At 41.9% G+C, this 18,913-nt stretch overlaps 1 long non-coding RNA gene across 1 annotated transcript; it reads right to left on the bottom strand.

Annotated features, from left to right (window-relative positions):
- Positions 1–12,757: 12,757 nt before the first annotated feature.
- LOC130462382 (uncharacterized) lies at positions 12,758–16,723 on the bottom strand. Its single transcript, XR_008922474.1, has 3 exons — positions 16,095–16,723; positions 15,596–15,678; positions 12,758–13,052 (listed from the first exon to the last, which is right to left on the bottom strand). It is a non-coding gene; the product is annotated as an uncharacterized lncRNA (long non-coding RNA).
- Positions 16,724–18,913: the final 2,190 nt, after the last annotated feature.

Here is an 18,913-nt window from a genome sequence, read left to right on the forward strand (position 1 = left end):
AATAATGATAATACTTCACTCATTTGACCGACTAAGTAATATGTTTCCACCTCAGGGCATATCTACCGAAATCCGGCATACTAGAACTAATTCAAAAGCTAGAACTACGCGCGACCTGATTCTGACAAGATACGTAGGCAATCCTTACCAAGGATTCGGTCCAAAAAAAAAAAATATATCTTTGTGCAAAAAGTGTTAGACATATAAAATACATAAAAAAGAGGAGAAACAAAAATGAAAATGAAAACTAAAAATACGCCTTTATTAAAATATAATAAGAAGGAAAACAGAGTGCTAAAGATAAAAACAAACACGACTGAAATAAATGGAGGGCACCTACACCCTAGCAAGAACTACACTACTCTAGTTCTTCTAGATCATCAAATAAAGTCTCGTAGAGGGCAATATTCGCAGGATCCACCCCCACAGTCTTCTGCGCTGCCCCAATGTCAATCTCCATAAGAACCGGCTCCTAGACACTAACTTCCAAAGATGCCAAGGCTTCAGAAACGTTCTCAGTTATAGCCCGCTCAGCCTCGAGGGCACAGGCAATGGTGGGAGAAGGATTATTATCATCAACTAGACTAGCCACTATTTCTACAGGCGGCTGAGCCTTCCTAACCCATACATTGTTCCGGCGACGATCTTCGCGAGAGCTTGCATTTCTTTTAACAACAGCATGCCCCTTCATGTTAGGCATCTTTTTAGGCCTAAAACTGGAACAAGGAGGAACTTCCTTTCGCTTTCGATCAAGACAAGCTTTCACAGTCTTAACACTATAGGTACGAGGTTTGGCAGAATCAGGACCCTCATACTTAACACAAATACGAGGTATCAAAAGCTCAGCCGACTCCCCATTACGAGCATCGGTCCTCACATCTTTGTCATCGGAGCTCATCCACAACTTGTAGTTTTCAGAAAGACCCACAAAGCCATTTGTAGCTACGGCCCAACGCGGGAGACCATCATAATACTTAGCCCACGCTAAGACCCGTGTTTGTGAAAAGGCCGCTACCTTAGGTGGTACCGTATAAGAAAAGGGGATAGTCTGCCTTAAACCATATTGACGCATGACTCGGTAGGGGAAAATATAAATGGGACGAGATAGCCCCAACAAAGAAACATAAACCGATACATCAGAACCCCCTGTCATAGTAGTCAAACCCCACCATGGTACCACCCACTTAATAGAACAAATGCCATAAGTAAAAAAGGAGGTCCATTCGGCCTCGTCCTGGCCTTGGTGCAAGTATTTTCGGTTACCCAAGGCTATAGGGCGGCAGGAGCTTCCAAAAGTCTAAGCCGTTCCGCAAGCCAAATCTGCAAAAACAGGTACGATCGAATCAAAAGAATGAAAAAATGGTCCCTGGGGCGCAGTTTCAACGGCTAGGACCAGGCGCCGAAAACTCCAGCGCCCAGCCCTGGGCGCTGAAACTCAGCCCCAGGCAAAAAAAAATATATGCAAAAGGGACGTATACGTGCGCAAGAAAAAAATCGATCACCTGCAGTAATAGGGGTCTTCCCTTAAAATGTTCGGATTTGGCATCCTTCTTCAACTCATCCGCACTCAGCAAAGTCTCGGCAACAACCAACGGCATGATAGAATAGCAACTTTCCATCTGGCTAATCAAGGGGATCAACCTTATGTCACCGAACTCACCATTGTTATTCGATAGCAAATAATGATTCAACAAGCAGAATGCAAGGGCTCGAATATTCAATTTCTGTTCGGTCATATTCTTACTAGGCCTAAAGTGATGTTTTACAAGTTTTGCCAAGTTAACCTTATCATCTACAACAATTTCAGCAAACATGTTATCATCTAGCCCTAGGAAAGCCCTGATGGTTGTTTTACCCTCTTCAATAGTGCCAGGGGTAACATGAGTAGCATTAGTAGGATAACCAAGGATCGCAGCAAATTCATCGGGCAAAGGACATATTTCGTTGCCCCGAAAGGCAAAAACATGATGATCGGAGTCCCAAAAGCTTAGGGCAGCATGCAGAAAGTTATAATCAATATTAATTTGTTGTAATCCTAAAAGTGCCTCTAAGTGGTATTCTTTTAACAAAGCTTTTTCTGTGGGAGTAAGGGCCCGTAGCCAACGCCTAACAGTCCGTTGGAGTGAGAAAGTAGGGATCGACATGGCAAAAGCAATGAATAATTAAAGCACAACAAAAAGAAAAGAAAGAATTTGAGAGTAGTAGAAAATAGGGACGTATCTAGCCCCTATATATAGCTGAACGCACCAAATGACATCCTGATCCCATTCGGAAACGTGTTAGGAAATCCGAAAGTCAAATATTACCAGGAAAGGACTTTCAGCCCCCACGGCTGGGCGCCGAAATGTTTAACGCCTGGCCTTGGGCGCTGAAAATGCAGCCCAAGGCCCAAATTTCACAAAACACGGAACAGGAAAGGACTTAAGACCGTGTTGCTAAACACGAGGCCCTATTGCAATTAGGATCAAGCCCAAAGCACCTTTAGGTCCCAAATAAGCAAAAAAAAAATAGAACATTAAAACTTGGTCGAAACTTAGACTCGTCTCAGAAAATGCTTATGTACACTTTTCAAAAAAAACAAGTTAAATATCATGGTCATTCTTCGAAACACCAAAAATATGTGTCGTCAAGTCATTGGTTTTCCAAATAAAAAATGTTTGTCTGTCAAAGGGTTAATCCGGGCCAAGCTAAAACCGGATGTCGCCTGAAAACTAAAGTCGCACTCCATGGCTTCGCTAAAGTAGCACACTACTATAAAAGGTCGCTCGCACATACGAGCATGACCCCAAACATGATTACAAGATGCGAAAAACAACCGACGAGCCCCAGTGCTTGGGGGCTCGCGAAAAAAATAGACTCCAACAAGGAGCGCGCGATCAAAATCACATTCCCGGACTACGCCATACACCATATCATGTTTGGATATCTCAAAAAAGAACAACAACAGGTTCGACCTCATCGAAAGAACGTCATTGACACTTGTGCACGGTCCTCTGATCAAAGACCAAGTCGAGCCGTAAAGACTAGCTCAAAATCACGAAAGCAGACGGTCGCAAGACAAAGATCCGTCTGAACACGTTGTCAGTCCACGTTCAGGTTGCAACTAAATTCGAGCGTCCCTCGAAAGAATTCGCTCTTGCAAGAATGAATAAAAAGAAATTCTCAAAAGAAATCACAAAGAACCAAAGAAATAGGAACTTGCCCATCTTCAGTCGACAAGATCGCGTCACCAACCGCGCGAGTTCCCAAATCGAAAAAACGAATTCAGGGACGTCCACCCTTAGCGGACAGGGCTCGCCCACCCTCAGCCGGCGGGGTCTGCGTCACTAGCCGCGCAGGTCCTCAGTTTCCGAAAAAATAAAGTCTTCAAAATTAAAACAGGCTCGCCATCTTCAGCCGGCGGGGTCTATGTCACAAATCGCGTAGGTCCTTATTTTCAAAAAAGAAAAACAAATTTCAAAATAGATTCGTCCACTTCTATCGGACGGGGTGTCCACCCTTAGCGGACAAGGTTCGCCATCTTTAGCCGGCGGGGTCTACGTCACAAACCGCGTAGGTCCTTATTTTCAAATTTCAAAAACAGATTCGCCCACTTCTATCGGACGGGGTGTCCACCCTTAGCGGACAGGCTCGCCATCTTTAGCTGGCGGGGTCTGCATCACTAACTGTGCAGGTCCTTAGTCGCTGCAGCGATAACTTTTTCTGGTTTTCCCTTTTCCAAAATTAAAAGGATTGGTTTTCCGTTTTTTCCAAAAAAGAGCGATGTGCTGGATTTTCCTTCGTTTTACGTCCCATAAAAACAAGGGGGTTTTCTCGTTTAGCTAGCCCTGAAAATGAGAATCTTTAAAAACACTTTTACCTCGTGATTGGGCTTGGCCAGGCCCAATTACACTTTATATCTTTGATTTCGAAAACATCTGTAGCTACTCCCAATGACAAAGTGAGGGAGTTTCTACGCACCTTTAGATCCTTCCAATGACAAAGTGAGGAAGTTTCTATACTATCAGTTGACAAATCCCAATGACACGTGAGGGATATGTCGACACTTCAAGTGATGACCCTTAAGTCAAATGTTATCACTCGGGGGCTCGTGAGACCCTCGCAAAACAGGTCACATACACCATGGCTTGTGTGACGCACTCCGTCTAATACTTTGACCATCGTCTTAATCCAAGACTCAGTCAAAGTGGGGGCTAACTATAGACACCTACTTTTGTCCCCATTCCCGAAAGGGAAAGGTTCGATGATGAAAGCATAAATCTCCACTTGACAACGCATCTCCTATAAAATAAACGAATCTCAATTCCCCTTTTCATTTCACCCGAAACCTGCTATTTATGGAAACCTGCTAAAAATAGTAACTGCCGTAAAAGGTAGCTTCTAAAAGTGGCAAATCATAAAGGATAGAAACCTGTCAGAATTAGGTGTTGCATTCCAACATAAATCCTAAATGAGATAGAAAAATGCGAGAATCCTATTCCTAATATGATTCAGAAATAAGAGTTATGTATTAATTAAAATCCTAACGAGCCTAGAGTTCGTAACGGGCCTAGACGCATTCCGTCATAAAATTGATACGCGCTAAAAGACTCGATTAAGTCTCAAACTCTACGGGTTTCAGGAATCCGAATCTGACTAAAGAAAACAGCCCAGACCCTATTTTCAACGCCTGGCTCTAGGCGCCGAAATCTTCGGCGCCCAGGCCTGGGCGCTGAAAGTACCTGGGTACGTGTTTTTTCCTAATTCTTTGTGGATTAGCACTTTGCAATTCTATCTTTCCACGAACTCTTCCCTATAAATAGACCCCTAAATTCGACGTGAAAAGGACACACAACACACACAATTATATTCTGAGTATTGACTCTAAACCCCTAAGCCTAAGCCTCACGCTGCAAAACTGATCACGCGTTCTGTCGCAATCGATCCATAAATCGAACAGAACGTATCCCGTCCCATAATTTGAGATTCGTTAAATAAAAGGAGAAATAGCAAAGTCAAAGTGGTTAGTTTTCTGAGAACCGTGACGCACCTCTCAAGGGTGCGTCGTAATGTGTCCCTTCTCGATGATTTATTTGCTTTCCTCGCCCTTGAACTGTTAAACTAACTAAATCTGATTGTTCCATCACGCCTAACAAATATAATATTTTTGGGAAATTGGATTATCATGCTAGGTCCCTTAATGCTATTTAAATCAGATAATCACGATCGAATTAGTATTATATGTTGCATATTGCTAAAATCAACTCAGATTAGTTTAATAGTTAACGCATGTCCCTTCAATTATTTATGCTGAGCTAGTAAGGATATCCTGCCTCTGGAGTTATCGACGAGCGAAGTACTCCTCTCGGTAGTTACAGTCCCCCGAACCCTCAATCTCTACCTTGCGGGTGTATGTTGAGAGATCCCCACACCAGGGATCACAAGGGAACCTACGGCCGTCGTGGTCAAACATAATTGCACTCCCTTTATGTCACGATAACCGGGTTTTGTCAGTTTTTCTCATTGTTGTTAAAAACTGAATGGCGACTCCTATATTACTAGTCAATTGGGTGTATACTCACAGGAAATCCAATTACACTTGATTGAATAAAAGAATCGTCACACCCACGAGGGACGAGGTCACGCATTAGCCTCGTGCTTTTTCGACCCCCTCACAGATGGTTCTTCATTGCAAAATGCGTAGAACCACTCTTGTAGCTAGAAAGAATAGATCACAAACTAAACACACTCAAAAGATCTTATCATCCTATCTCGAAAAGACATTCGATGAAAAGGATATTAAGATTGGAAAAGCATGATAACTAAACCTATGCAACAAGTGAAAAGCAACACTCACATTGTAGCACTGGAAATCAAGCATAGCTTTGAATTCCATTAAATGTTTTAAAGATGGGTTAGAGGCCCATGGTTGTAAAACATTGCGGTTGAACATTTATCATATATGAAATGTATTTTCATATTCCATTTAATCTTGGTTTAGTATTAAATGATGAGTCCCTTCAATTTGACGATATATTCAAGATAGACTGTCAGGACTAGTCCTGTGACTAAGAAATGTCTATCAAGTGAACTTGAATGTCAAAAGTTGAAAATGGTCCCTGGTCGGAGTTTTCTATAAAATTGGACGCATAGAAAACGTTAGACGACTAGAATGCAAGATGACTAGTAGTTCTGTTTCTTGAACTATGTGGACATGGCAATGTCATAATCATTTGCATAGATACTTACTTTGGGAAGACTAGTATTGGACAGACCTATGAAACTTTACTGTCAGAGATGAAAATCTGTCATAAGTAAATTTCATTAAAATTATTAAACACTAAATCCTCAATACCTGAGTGATTTGAGATAACTTGTTTGAGAACTGGTTGCTTTGACGTTGAGCAATCGTCGCACCGTAAAAGGAGGCTATAAAGGCAACGCTCAGGTAATCACCTATCAAACGAAGTCTAATCTCAAGATCGCAAGATTGGGATTGTCCTCCCATAAATCGGGATGAGATGCTTAAAAGTTGACAAGGCCACTCGGAGAGCTAGAAACTGTGAAATGCATGGCCGTGCTCAGATGAATCATAGGCTATGCTTATCTGTTTATTTGATCAGTTGAACTCTGAAACCGAGAAACACCTCTGGACATAATAAGGATGACAACTCTTACCTTATGTTCAAGAGCAAGCATCGAGTAACAAAGGAATTAGAAAATGCACACTTGTCCCTAAGGACAAGTGGGAGACTGAAGGAAATAATGCCCTTGGTCCAAGTATGCATTCAATGTTAAGTCTAATAAATGCGGTTCAGTATTAATTAACAAGTTAATAATTCAGTCAGATCAAGTGAGCTGAATGCCTAGCTAGAGGTCGCTTCAGTTCAAGTGGAATTAATGATATTAATCCACAGCTTACTCTTGACTAAACCCATAGGGTCACACAAATAGTACGTAAACGGATCAAGTATTTAATGGCATTAAATACTCTATCTATGGATATTCGGAATCGACGGATCTTGGTTTCAGTGGGGGCTGAGATCGTCACAAGCAAGAAATGAATACTCCGGAAACGATGATATTGCCGGAAACGGAAATATGGATCTTATCGGAAATATAAATATTATCCAAGTCGTAGATGTTGCCAGAAACGGAAACATGGTACGTATCGGAAAATATTATCGGAAAAGGAAATATTGCCGGAATCGGAAATATTGTCAGAATCGGAAATATTATCGGAATCGGAAAATAGTTCCGGAAACGGAAATATTAAATATTTGTTCGAAACGGAAATTAATTCCGGAATCGGAAATATTAAATATTGTTCGTATCGGAAATGAATTCCGGAACCGGGAATTTAATCGGAAGCGTATCGTACGAATAAGCATCGGACGAGGCCTGCCGGACGAAGGCCCAGCACGAAGCCAGGCCATCGCTCAGCAAGCAAAGACGCGCGCCAACGGCCAGCCCAAGGCAGCGCCAGGCCCACCGCAAGGCAGGCCAAACGCGCCAAGGCAAGGCTGCCCAGCGTGGGCTGCGTGGGCCGAGCGCACGCGTGCGGGCGCCCTCGTGGCTCCGTGCGTGTGTGTTTGTGTCCATGCATAATTCCTAAATCTATTAGGATTTGGTGTATGATTAAATTCCTATTCCTATTAGGATTATTTAATTAATTAGAGTCCTTGTAGGATTCTAAGTTTAATTAAATCGTATCCTACTAGGATTACAATTCCCTTTCCAAAACTCTATAAATAAGGGCCTAGGGTCATAATTTATAAAGACGATTGAAGTATTCAAAGGGTAAGTTTTTGAAAGAAAATTCAGCCATACACTTGCACAACAATAGCCGAAAATTCCTATCACCTTAAGGGCGATTCTAGTTGGTCAATCTTGAGGCGGATCCGGACGTACTGTGGACTATCTACGGAGGGACGACATTTGGAGTCCTAAAGACTTGTTCTTGTTCGGTTCGGGCGCAGCCAGGGAGGGCACGCTACAAAGTGTATGTTCCTAAATTATGCTAAATGATTATGTGTAAATAATATGTTTCCTGGCATTAAGGTTTTTCCGCATGATTTATGTTTTGTCATATGTATCATAACCTAACAAATAGGGGTAGAGTTAGCTCCTCCCATCATTCAGGAGACGGGGCTTTAAGGGCGGCACGTTCTTCAAGAAAAAGAAAGAGTGTAGCTAGCCGTCCTCGTGTCCCGCGTGAGGATTTTGAGGATGACTCCTCCAGTTCTTCTGACGAGGAGTTTGCAAAAAATCTTCCTCCTATGGTTCGGGGGAAAGAAGATGTAGATTTGCTTCCTTCTACCATCTTCCCCAACATGAAATGGTTGAGGTATCTGCGGGAGCAGGGACGTGACTTTGAGCGTTTCTTACTCCTGCCTCGAGGTTTTAGTTTTAGATGCCCTCGTCCCCATAATACTGTAGACCGACTCTCTCTGGGCGAGGTTGCTGTCTATACGGCCGCTTTTAGATTGGGTCTTAGGTTTCCTCTTCACCCTTTTGTGATGGACGTTTTGGAGGGATATGACATTGGCTTAGCCCAGGTGACCCCTAACTCTTGGGCGAACGTCTTTGGGTATATTTCCAAGTGTGCACTGAGTGGCGTCACTCCTTCTTTTCCTGCTTTTATTAGGCTTGTAGATATTCCCCCTTCCTCTCGTTCTCCCCTGGGATGGTTCACCCTATATAGCCGGCGGGGATATAAGACGGTAGTGGGTAAGAACTCTAGCTGGGTTTGGTGGAGGAAGAAGTGGTTTGTTATCCGAATGGAGGACCTCTCCCTTTCATAGCGTCTTTCACGGTGGAATTACCGACCCCGCTATTTGTGTAGGGATGACGCCTACCTTCGTCTTTTGTCAAAGGATTGGAGGCTCATAAAGCCTTTATTTCAGGCCGAAATGTATCGGCTATCTTCGAAGAGTCATGCGTGGGTGCCCAATACTTAGCTTCCCCATGTGGGTCAGTTTACCAACATGGTCTTTCTCGCGGCCGTCGGTCTCTGTCCCTATTTTAGTAGCGGTAGTTCTTATAGACTTTTTACCAAAGCCTTGTTTTCTTTTCTTTTACTAACCCTCTTGGTTTTGTGTAGATTCTGCCATGAATCGTCTGTCCCCTAAAGACAAGGGTTTGGTGGACGTACCTACCTGGTTGTCCCAGGTGTATACAGATGATATCCTCAAGGCCGTGAAGGCTAAGAAGAAGGACTCCTCGAAAAAGTCCGACGAGGGTGTCTCTGGTGATGCTGCCAAGGTATGTTATGTTTATTTTTGATATACTTCTGCATTCCTCTAAGGTCTATGCTTGGTTTCTCACCTGTTGCATTTTCAGGAGCCCACTTCGTCGGCTACGAAGAAACATCATGTGTCTTCGACGGTGGCTCCTAAGCCCAAGCGCCCATTTTTCAAGAAGCTGGGCACCACTGATGCTGCAGCGAAGCCGTCACTGGTGAGGCTGTCCGCCCCTCTGGCTGGGGAAGAAGGAGTCCCTCCTCCTCAGGCGTCCACCCTTCCACCTGAGCACAAAGAAGCATCTCCCCAGGTGGCCGCCGAAGGAGATTCTACGGCCAAAACGGCAGTTGAAGAGGTGGTAGCTGACCAGGTTGACGCCCCTGGTGCTGCTGCGAATGTTGGAGGAGCTACTACTTCCTCGTCAAGAGAGGGAAAGGGCAAGGAATCCGAAGGTCCTTCTGCTGGGGACGCCCCCATGCCTCCACCAGCTCCATCGACTGGTTAGTGTCTTAGTACTTAGAACGTCATGATAACTTGGTATTTTGGTATAATATTTGACATTTTGATATTGATTCAGTTGACATGTTCAAACGGATGCGGCGTGTTGAAGTGGCGAATATTACCCCATCAGGCGGGTTTAGTTTAGAAGAAAAGGATAAGATTCTTTTGGACGTCTATGATGCAATTCCTGAGGAATATGTGAGCTCGCTTCCTGGAATTGATCTGGGGTATTTTGGGGCCATGCAGTCCCTCGTACTTGATGTAAGTCTAGATGTATCTTTTTTATTTATTTATTTTTTTTAATACAAAAACTAAGTCTATTTTTTGTCACGGCAGCTCTTCATCCGTTGTACCGAGGGTAGACACTACCGCTTTGACATGCATAAAAACCAGATTGAGAATCATGAGAAGTATGCTAAGAAGAAAGCCAGGTTCATCAATGCGGATGCGGACAAGAAGATTAAGTCTAAGGCTGAGAAAGACGCCCAGGACTATGAGAAGAAGTTGCTGGAGCATGAGGAGAGGCTGACCGTGCTGAGAAAGGAGTATTCCTCGGTCTCAGAGCGAGGTGACCAATTTCTCTTCCAAAGTGGACGCCTTGGAGAAGAAGCACAAGGCTACCCAGGATGAGATTGAGTCCGTGCGGGGGGAAGCCGCTAGCTCTTTCAAGCTTGGGGAAGAGTCCATGTTGGAGAATGCTCGGCGGGCATGGGATCACTCAATGGATGGGAAAGACTTCTCCTGGTTTAAACGTCGTATCTCATACCAGATGGCCGTCTCGACAGCTAGACGCCTTGGCCTGGATCCTCCTGAGTTTTTTAGCGAGGGGGAGGATGAAGACGTGGAGGAAGAGGAAGTGAATTCCCCTGAAGGCCAGGATGTTCAAGACGGGAGCTCCACAGCCCCTCATTCATAGATGGTATTTGTTAGTTGGTTTAGATGGTGCCGCGGGTGCTTGTAATAACTTTGATGCTTTTTGGCATTATTTATTTTGGTTTGTTGCGCCTTGTGCGCATGTATGAATATTTTTTGCCTCCTATGCACTTGTTTTTTTATTCCATTTCAGTTTATTACTGATTTCTTAGGAACTCTCTTTTTGGTCCATTGGTGGACGGTTACCCTAGTGTTTTAGGTGATCAGCCTAATTTGGAGCGCTAATCTAGGCCACTTCTCAGGCCGTCAACCGACTAGTCTTTTTGTGACGCCTTCAAAGGAGAAGGCGTCATAACTGCTCTTGTTGAGTCTTGCTTTGAGTTTTTTACGTCTTTTTCAATTCAGGCCACTTTTCAGGCCATCGTTCAATTAGCCACTCATGACGCCGCCCCTTAGGGCTCGTTAATGTGGTGGTATTTCATTTAGTTTTTTTTTTTTTTTGTGACTATTGAGCCATGAGTTCAATAGATAGGGAAACATTATCATAGATCTTATAATTTTACTAAGTAGCAAAACTAAATTGGCTGCTTTGTAGGCAGGCATTACAGGCCGTTTAGTAGGCTCGAGTTACATAACTTATCTTAATTTAATGACATTCTATTTCTAGCCACTTTTTTCTGTCTTGACTGGTATACTCTCATTGGCGGTAGGTAGTTCCTCCTCATGCTTTCTCTTGCCTCATGCTTCGGCCAAATCTTTCTTCCATGCTAACAAGTTGAGGGTTGTGAGTTAGCAGTCTCTTGCCTGCTGTTGGTCTCCAGGTATAGTCCCTATCACCCCATCATCACATACAAATTTTAGGAACATGAGATGGGTGACGACTACCGCTTTAATCTTGTTCAGGGTGGGACGTCCTAAGATGACATTGTATGCTGTCAAGTCCTTGACGATTAAGAAGTTCACTCCCATCTTCGGTCCATCTTTTCGATCCCCGATCCGAACCGGCAAGTTGATGACGCCTACATGATGTATAATGCTTCCTCCGAAACCAATGATGGGATAATGTATGCTCTCTATGGTTTTGGGGTCGTTGGCTAGGCGGCCGAGGCACTCCATGCTCATTATGTCGGAGGAGCTCCTAGTGTCTATCAGGATACGCTTCACTCTCATATTGGAGATTTTGATCTCGACCACCAGAGGATCATCATGCGGAGTGGTTACTCGTCCACCATTCGACTCACATATCTCTATCCGAGGGAATGGGTCCACAGGTGACTTTCCTGACAGCATCACTTGCCCTAGGCGGCGGGCATAGTCTTTCTGTCCCTTCATGGTGGGTCCTCCAGCGGCTGGCCCCCCAAATATGACGGCTACAAATCCCCCTTGTGGTTTCCCTATGTAGGTGAGACGGGTGACTTGTTCTTTTTGTACTGGTTCTTTCCCGAGCCGTGAGCACTTTCTGCAAGTAGTTTTTGAGGTGTCCTTTGCAGGCTAGGCCGTCTAGGGCTCTCTTCAAGCTTCTACAGTTCTTGGTGTCATGCACTATATCCTCGTGTAACTGGCAATACAGCTTAGGGTCTCGACTCTCAGCAGGAGACTTCATGGGAAAAGGTCGTTCAAGGTCAAACCTGGTCCCGACGTCTTTCGGTATCGTGAGGAGATCTGTGTTGTACTCGAAATATTCTCTTTCTTGTGGGCATTCTCTCTTGTGTCCAGGAGAATTGGTATCATGCTCTTTCGAAAGAGCCCAAATACCATTTACTCGTGGGGCCTTTCGGTCTATTTTGTCTTTCTTTCCTGAGGAATCTATTGCTTCACCGGTCTTTCCATCTTTGGACGCGCTGCATATTTCTATTGCATGGATGAATGCTTCAGCCTCATCCAAAACTTCGGCCATACTCTGTACACTCTTCTTGTAACAGCCCACCCTTAACGAGCTGCTTTCTAAACACACTTAGTCTCAATTTAAACAAACTTAATATAATTACAACTTTAAACCCTGCTAAACAAACTTTAATCCTTCAAACAACTTCAAGGATTTAATCACGGTTTAGCCTATCTCAAAGACACTAATCAAGACCCTTAAACTTAATTAGTTATTAAAAAAAAAAATTCGGCAGCACTTCCCCTAATTATGGACGACCTAAAATACTGTTTAAGAAATTACGTCAAATTTTCTTTCACCTGCTATTACATCATTCCAGCATATAACATCTCCCAAAGACATCATTGGAGTGACACCAACTCAACAAGGATATCTAATCCATAAATAATAATCAAAAGAAGAAAACAAACTCTAGAAACAAATAATACAACCCATTAATAAATTAGGAAGGACTTAAATTCACTTGGAGAATCCATATGCCCGCCTTGAAACATATAAGGCCTCTGGAGGACTCTACGCACCTTGAACCTGAACTGAGACTTGATTCTCGCTGCCTGCAAAAAGTTTTAACTCTGCCCCCACCAGGACAGGTTCATTGAACAAAATCAGCGGAAAGCTGAGTACACACATCCAACCTAAAATGCATTTGATAGGTGGCTCAAAGTAATTTTTGTTTTAGTTTTATATTTTTGGTTTGAAAAGCAACTTTGCTTATAAAACCCATTTGGAAAGTATACCTAATAAAATGTTATAACTTTATTGAAATCGATTTCACGAAATCTTTATCATTCAAACAAAAATTTGGGAAAGCGATACAATAGTAATGCTCGCAATAACTTCAGCCCTTACTTACCATCACAGATAGTTTTCAACTTCCCAATCACATCACATAACTAGACTCACAACTAAGATTCATTACTCTTAATTGTTTTCATTCCATACCTTATTTGACAATTAATCATAGAGATAGATCAAGTATTTCTCCAGAAGCAATTCCAAACCATCATTTATGATGCAAGGTGGAACTCAATGTATACACATGTTCGTAACTGAATGGGGAAACTCATTGATACAATATTTCCAAAGACAAATAATTCTCTTCGTAAAGCTCTCATAAAAATTCAAATGCAGATATAGACATTCATAAGAAATTTATAACTCGTTGCCAAAACATACTACTCAACACAGCATAATAGCTTACACAGTCACAACATATTAGCTTACTGTTGGGGAAAGTTAACACGAATAGAGAGGGGTTATTCAACCAGCTGTCTCTATTTGGTGGGGGTCGTCACCCTCCTGATAAACATACGCTTGCAAGACTCAACTAGGACATGTCCCTAATTACGGGTCTATCCCGCCTCTACGAGTCTACTTTTGTAGCACTCGCTTTACGGTCAAGCCGCTTTAACGGGTCTATCCCGCCGAACTACGGGTCTATCCCGCCTCTACGAGTCTACTTTTGTAGCACTCGCTTTACAGCCAAGCCGCTTTAACGGGTCTATCCCGCCGAACTACGAGTCTACGATTTTAGCACTCGCTTTAAATGTTTTTCATCACCGACGCATGTGAGCACTATGCAACACATACACGGCTACTTTCCCCTACTTAAGAATTTTATTACCAATTTACGCAATTTCATTCTCAAAATATCATTCGCATTCCCATACTCCTGTATTAGCTTCACTCTCATCATATCTCAACTCACTTTATTTCTCAAAATAAATTCTCAACCCAATTAAATATCAATCTCAAGACTTGCTGACACTTTCTCTTACTCTTAATCAAACTGTAACGATATAATTAAAATTTGGACACTCTTCTCAACTATTTCCTTTTAACTTAGAATCACTCCTTATCCTTGGCTATACCCTTTAAACCATTGATTAATAACTGGCTGCTAGTGAGTGACACTCATTTACATCCCAAGGTTATCAATAGGCTATACTCTCCTCGAATCCGAATTCATTATTTAATAGCTTAGTGTGCCTGAAATGTGTTTTAAAAACATTTATATAAAACTCAATTACTCAAACTAAACTTTATTATTCATACAAATGCCCACTAGTTATATCTTAAACTAATAGGTTTCAAAAATATGAAAACTTAATTATTTATTTTAAAGTATATCGTTATTCTTTACAATAGTTTCTTTTATAAAACTTGTCAAAGATTTACTTATTTGCAAACTATATGTATTTAAATAACTTAAAACAAAACCGAAAACATCTTTAATTTATTGTTTCAACTCTTGAGTTCATTAAACACTTTAATATCGTTCAAATCTAGTTCAAGTTCCATAATTCATAGTTTTAGGAAAAACATGTGACTTTTAGGAAATTCCAAAATAAATATGGCTTGTAAGGAATGATTACAACCCTTGAAACGACTCATTCAAGAATCATTAAAGAATCATTAAAGACTCAGCTTTTGTTATACTTAAAATAGTTTAGAGATTTCTCATTTACTACATTAAAAGAATTCTTTTATTATTAACACTTGATTAAGAAACAAGCGTCTTTTAAGAAAATTAAAAACAAGTATGACCCAGTTGAAAGAAAACAGAAACCTTTATTTAAAACAAGAATTTAGAATTAGAGTGGTGTCTTTGGTTCCACTAAATCTTATCTTAGGATCTCTTATATAGTTTTAACACCAAGACCTCAACTCCTTAGAACTTAAGTAGGATTACTCTATTATGCAAGGACTTTCACCTGATCATTAACGTATTCACTTATGATTAACTCTTAATTAACACAACTTTAACCTTTTGAGTCTTTCACACATTTCACGACTTCCAAGTTCGACCTCAAGATACTCAATGGAATCAATTCTCTAGCCGCTCAATGCCTCAACTCAAACCATCTCTCACTTGGGTTCTCATTGACACAAACATTCGTTTAAAAGAATCATTATTCTTAAAGCATTACAAACCACGTTAATTCGCAAAGAACAAATCAATATGCAAATACAATTTGGTTTTGCAAAACACAATTTAATTCACAAAATAACATTAAATTTGCAAAACAACATTCAATTTATACATTATATATATACATAATACTTAAACACAAGATATATTTCCAAACATTGAAGTTCGTTGGACGATGTGTACCTCGATTCACCACATAAATTTCAAGCCTCATTCGATTATCATTCTCCGCTTAATTCCATGACTTGAATCTCCTTAACTCTTCTCTAGTTATTTACCTCAACAAGAAAGACTTGAATTAACAAACTACTCACTAGAATCAAATAGAAGTTAATGAACTCTTTAGAATCTTAAATGATTTCCGAAAACTTAGTTTGAAACCCATCATAACACATATTCTACCTCAAGAACAGATTTTGGTTATTAGACATGGATTATGATTGAAACTATAATTATACTATTTGTTTGATTAGTAAACTAAATTTGGAAAACTAAATCATATTTCATTTAGAAACTTAGTTTGACTTGCTTAATTGAATTATCAAATTTGTTCAATCAACTTAAATAAAACCATCTCATATAATCAAAATAATAATTCAATAACAAATTATTTCCATAAGCGTAGGACAATTGAATTAGGATAATTAAAATAGATGAAAATTTAATTGAGTTGAATTCATACCCTCAAGGAAATTGGAAAAGCATGAAGGAAACAACAACAATGACAAGCAACAACAACAGCTTGCATGCAGTAGCAGCTACGGTTCCTCGAGCCACAGAGCCCCGATGGGCAAAAGAGGAAAAAGGGAGCAACGCGAGGCAGGGGAAGCCATAGGAAAGGGAATCATGAGGAAGAACTCAACAACTAGAACAACCTCAATAACAAAGCAACCACCGACAGCTTCTGAGATGGTGGCGAGCCAGCAGAGACGGCGGCACGGCCTCTCGCCGGAGGGGAGTGAGAAATATAAAGGAAGAGAAAGTTAGGGTTTTCAGATTCCTCAATTAGAATTGAATCATAAATTAATTAGTAAAAGAGTTTTAGGGAAGTTACCAATGAGTAACGGAGTACTAGTGGCGTCAATCAAGGCCTTCAATTGTGGCGGCAGCAGCGGCCACACGACACAAGGAGAGGAAGCTGAGAGCATAGTCAAGAGAGGGAGAAGAGCGGTACTAACAAAATCACACCACAGCCACGGCAACCGCATCGGCTGCGCCAGCAGAGAGAAGGTGGTGGTCGGCGGTGCTGAGGAACGAGGAGAGAGAAGATCGAGTATGAGACACAGGGTTGCATGAGGGAGAGGGAGTCGGAATAGAGAGGGAGGAAGTCAGTGTGAGTGAGTGAGGGAAGAAGGAAGACATTTCCTCTTTTTTTTTGAAGTCTTGGAAACTAAAGGGTGACCCATCCTTCTTTGGGCCGACATGTGGCTCCCCAAAAAGGGTGCTTTGGTACACATGAGCAAGAGAAAAGAGTTAAGCAAGGCTTGATCAACAAAACTTAATATGTTTTGAAAAATTAAATTACTCACAATTATTTTCATTTGGAAAATATTTATTTGAAGCGATTTAATTTAATTTTTTTTTTGAAACTAACTATTGTTACTAAATTAATGAAAATAAAATAAACATAATGTTACAACTTACATCAAATTCAGGATAAAGCTTTTATTTTATCTTTAATCATCTATATTTTCAACAATTCAAAAATTAATGTTTAAGTAGGCTTAATAGATATTAAGTGATCAAAACTTAAATTCACTCGTCAAAATGGTATAATTCTAAAATCTTAACCCTAAACTAGTTTCAAAAGCAAATTTGAAGAGCGGTTTAAGATGATAACATAATTAGCATGGGATTAAGAGCTTCTTAAAATATGGCTGTTACACTTCTTGACTAAGTCAAACTTGAAGGATCCTTTCTTCAATCCCCTGATAAAATTATCGAAAGAGACGCCGTCAGGTAGGTCTGGGATCTGCCCGGCCTCTAGATTGAAACGTTTCACATAGCTTCTTAGTAATTCATCTTTTCCTTGTTGAATGCGTCCCAAATGCATACTTGTTTTCCTTTCTTCCTTGTGTGCCATGAACCTGGTGGAGAACAGGGTTTGCAGCTCGTTGAAAGAGGCAATTGATCCTGGGGGCAGTCGCTCAAACCATTTGGACGCTACTCCTTTAAGAGTGGCAGGGAAGTATTTTCACCAAGTGGCTTCATTGGTTCCTTGAACATACATGTGGTGACGGTATGCAACTAGGTGCATATCTGGGTCGGTGGTACCGTCATAAGCTACAATGGTGGGAGTTTTAACCTTGGGTTGTTTCGGGGCGTTCATTATGTCCTCAGAGAAGGGAGTACTCATGTGCCTTAGCGTCAGATTTTTAAACCCTTGTTGGATGTGATAGGTTGGTTCACGGCGGCTGGAGACCATGCGGTACTCTGTTAGGCGTCATCTGGGTCTGCCCTCGAGCAGAGGGGTAAAATGGAGGATCTTCCATCACTGGGGTTGACCCAGTGTCTGATAGTTCAGATTCAGCTTCATAGTATTCTTGACGTCTCGAGGAGGGCCACAAGATGGCCGGTGGGTTTCCCCTAGATGGTGGTCGCGTGGCTTGGTCCCTCCGAGGCAGAAAGGCTTGATGGCCGCGGTCAATCTCCGAGCGTTCTGCCTGGGACTGACTCCACGGCTGGCTTGTGAACGGGAGCTTTCTCCGGCTCTCCACACATTGGATCTAAGTGGCATTATGTTTATCCGATTGACGCCTAGAGTTAGGGGCCTCTGCGGGGTCGTCCGTTCAGTGATGTAGATTAACATATTCTTTCGTATTTCATCCTGCAATGTGGTACTCATCTGCTGTCGAAAGGTTTGATTCATTTGCTGTTGGAATCGTGCTAAAATCTCGCGCAGCGATCCCACTGAGACTAGCAAGTCCAAGTTCTCATCCAGCACGGCATCTCGGACACTGGGGCTTAGGTGGCCGCCCGGTGGAGATGTTTCCAGGACTAGTTCTTCCTCTACGACCACCTCAGCTTCCTGCACCCGACGTGGTGTGTTTCTGGCATTTGCGACTCGATTGGCTTCTTCTATATGACGCTGACTCCTTTCGCGAGGCCGTCTCTCTTCTCCTTCAACATGCTCTCTTTCAGATTGTGGTTTGGCCATGATAATATACCTCCCCACAGACGGCGCCAAATGTTGTGGGATCTTTTACGGTGATGACGTGTCACGCGTTCCTCGGAGGTATCAAGTATGAGCTGGCACGAACCTCTGGCAACCTACAAAACAAGAATATTCTCGTAGGAATATTTCCTCCGATGCCTAAGTAAGTATAGGCTAGAGAGAGAGAAGTAATTTAAGAGAGAAGGCAGAGCAAAGATAGTTTTATGGTAGGTGGGAATGAATTGATTACCCTTCTACCTAGGGATCTGCACTATTTATAGTGCTAGGGTTTCCTTGGGAATTGGTCCCTTATTCATGGCTTCATGATTTGGATGCTCTGTAAGATC

Source organism: Spinacia oleracea, chromosome 6 (assembly GCF_020520425.1).
Source record: "Spinacia oleracea cultivar Varoflay chromosome 6, BTI_SOV_V1, whole genome shotgun sequence".
Taxonomy (NCBI): Eukaryota; Viridiplantae; Streptophyta; class Magnoliopsida; order Caryophyllales; family Amaranthaceae; genus Spinacia; species Spinacia oleracea.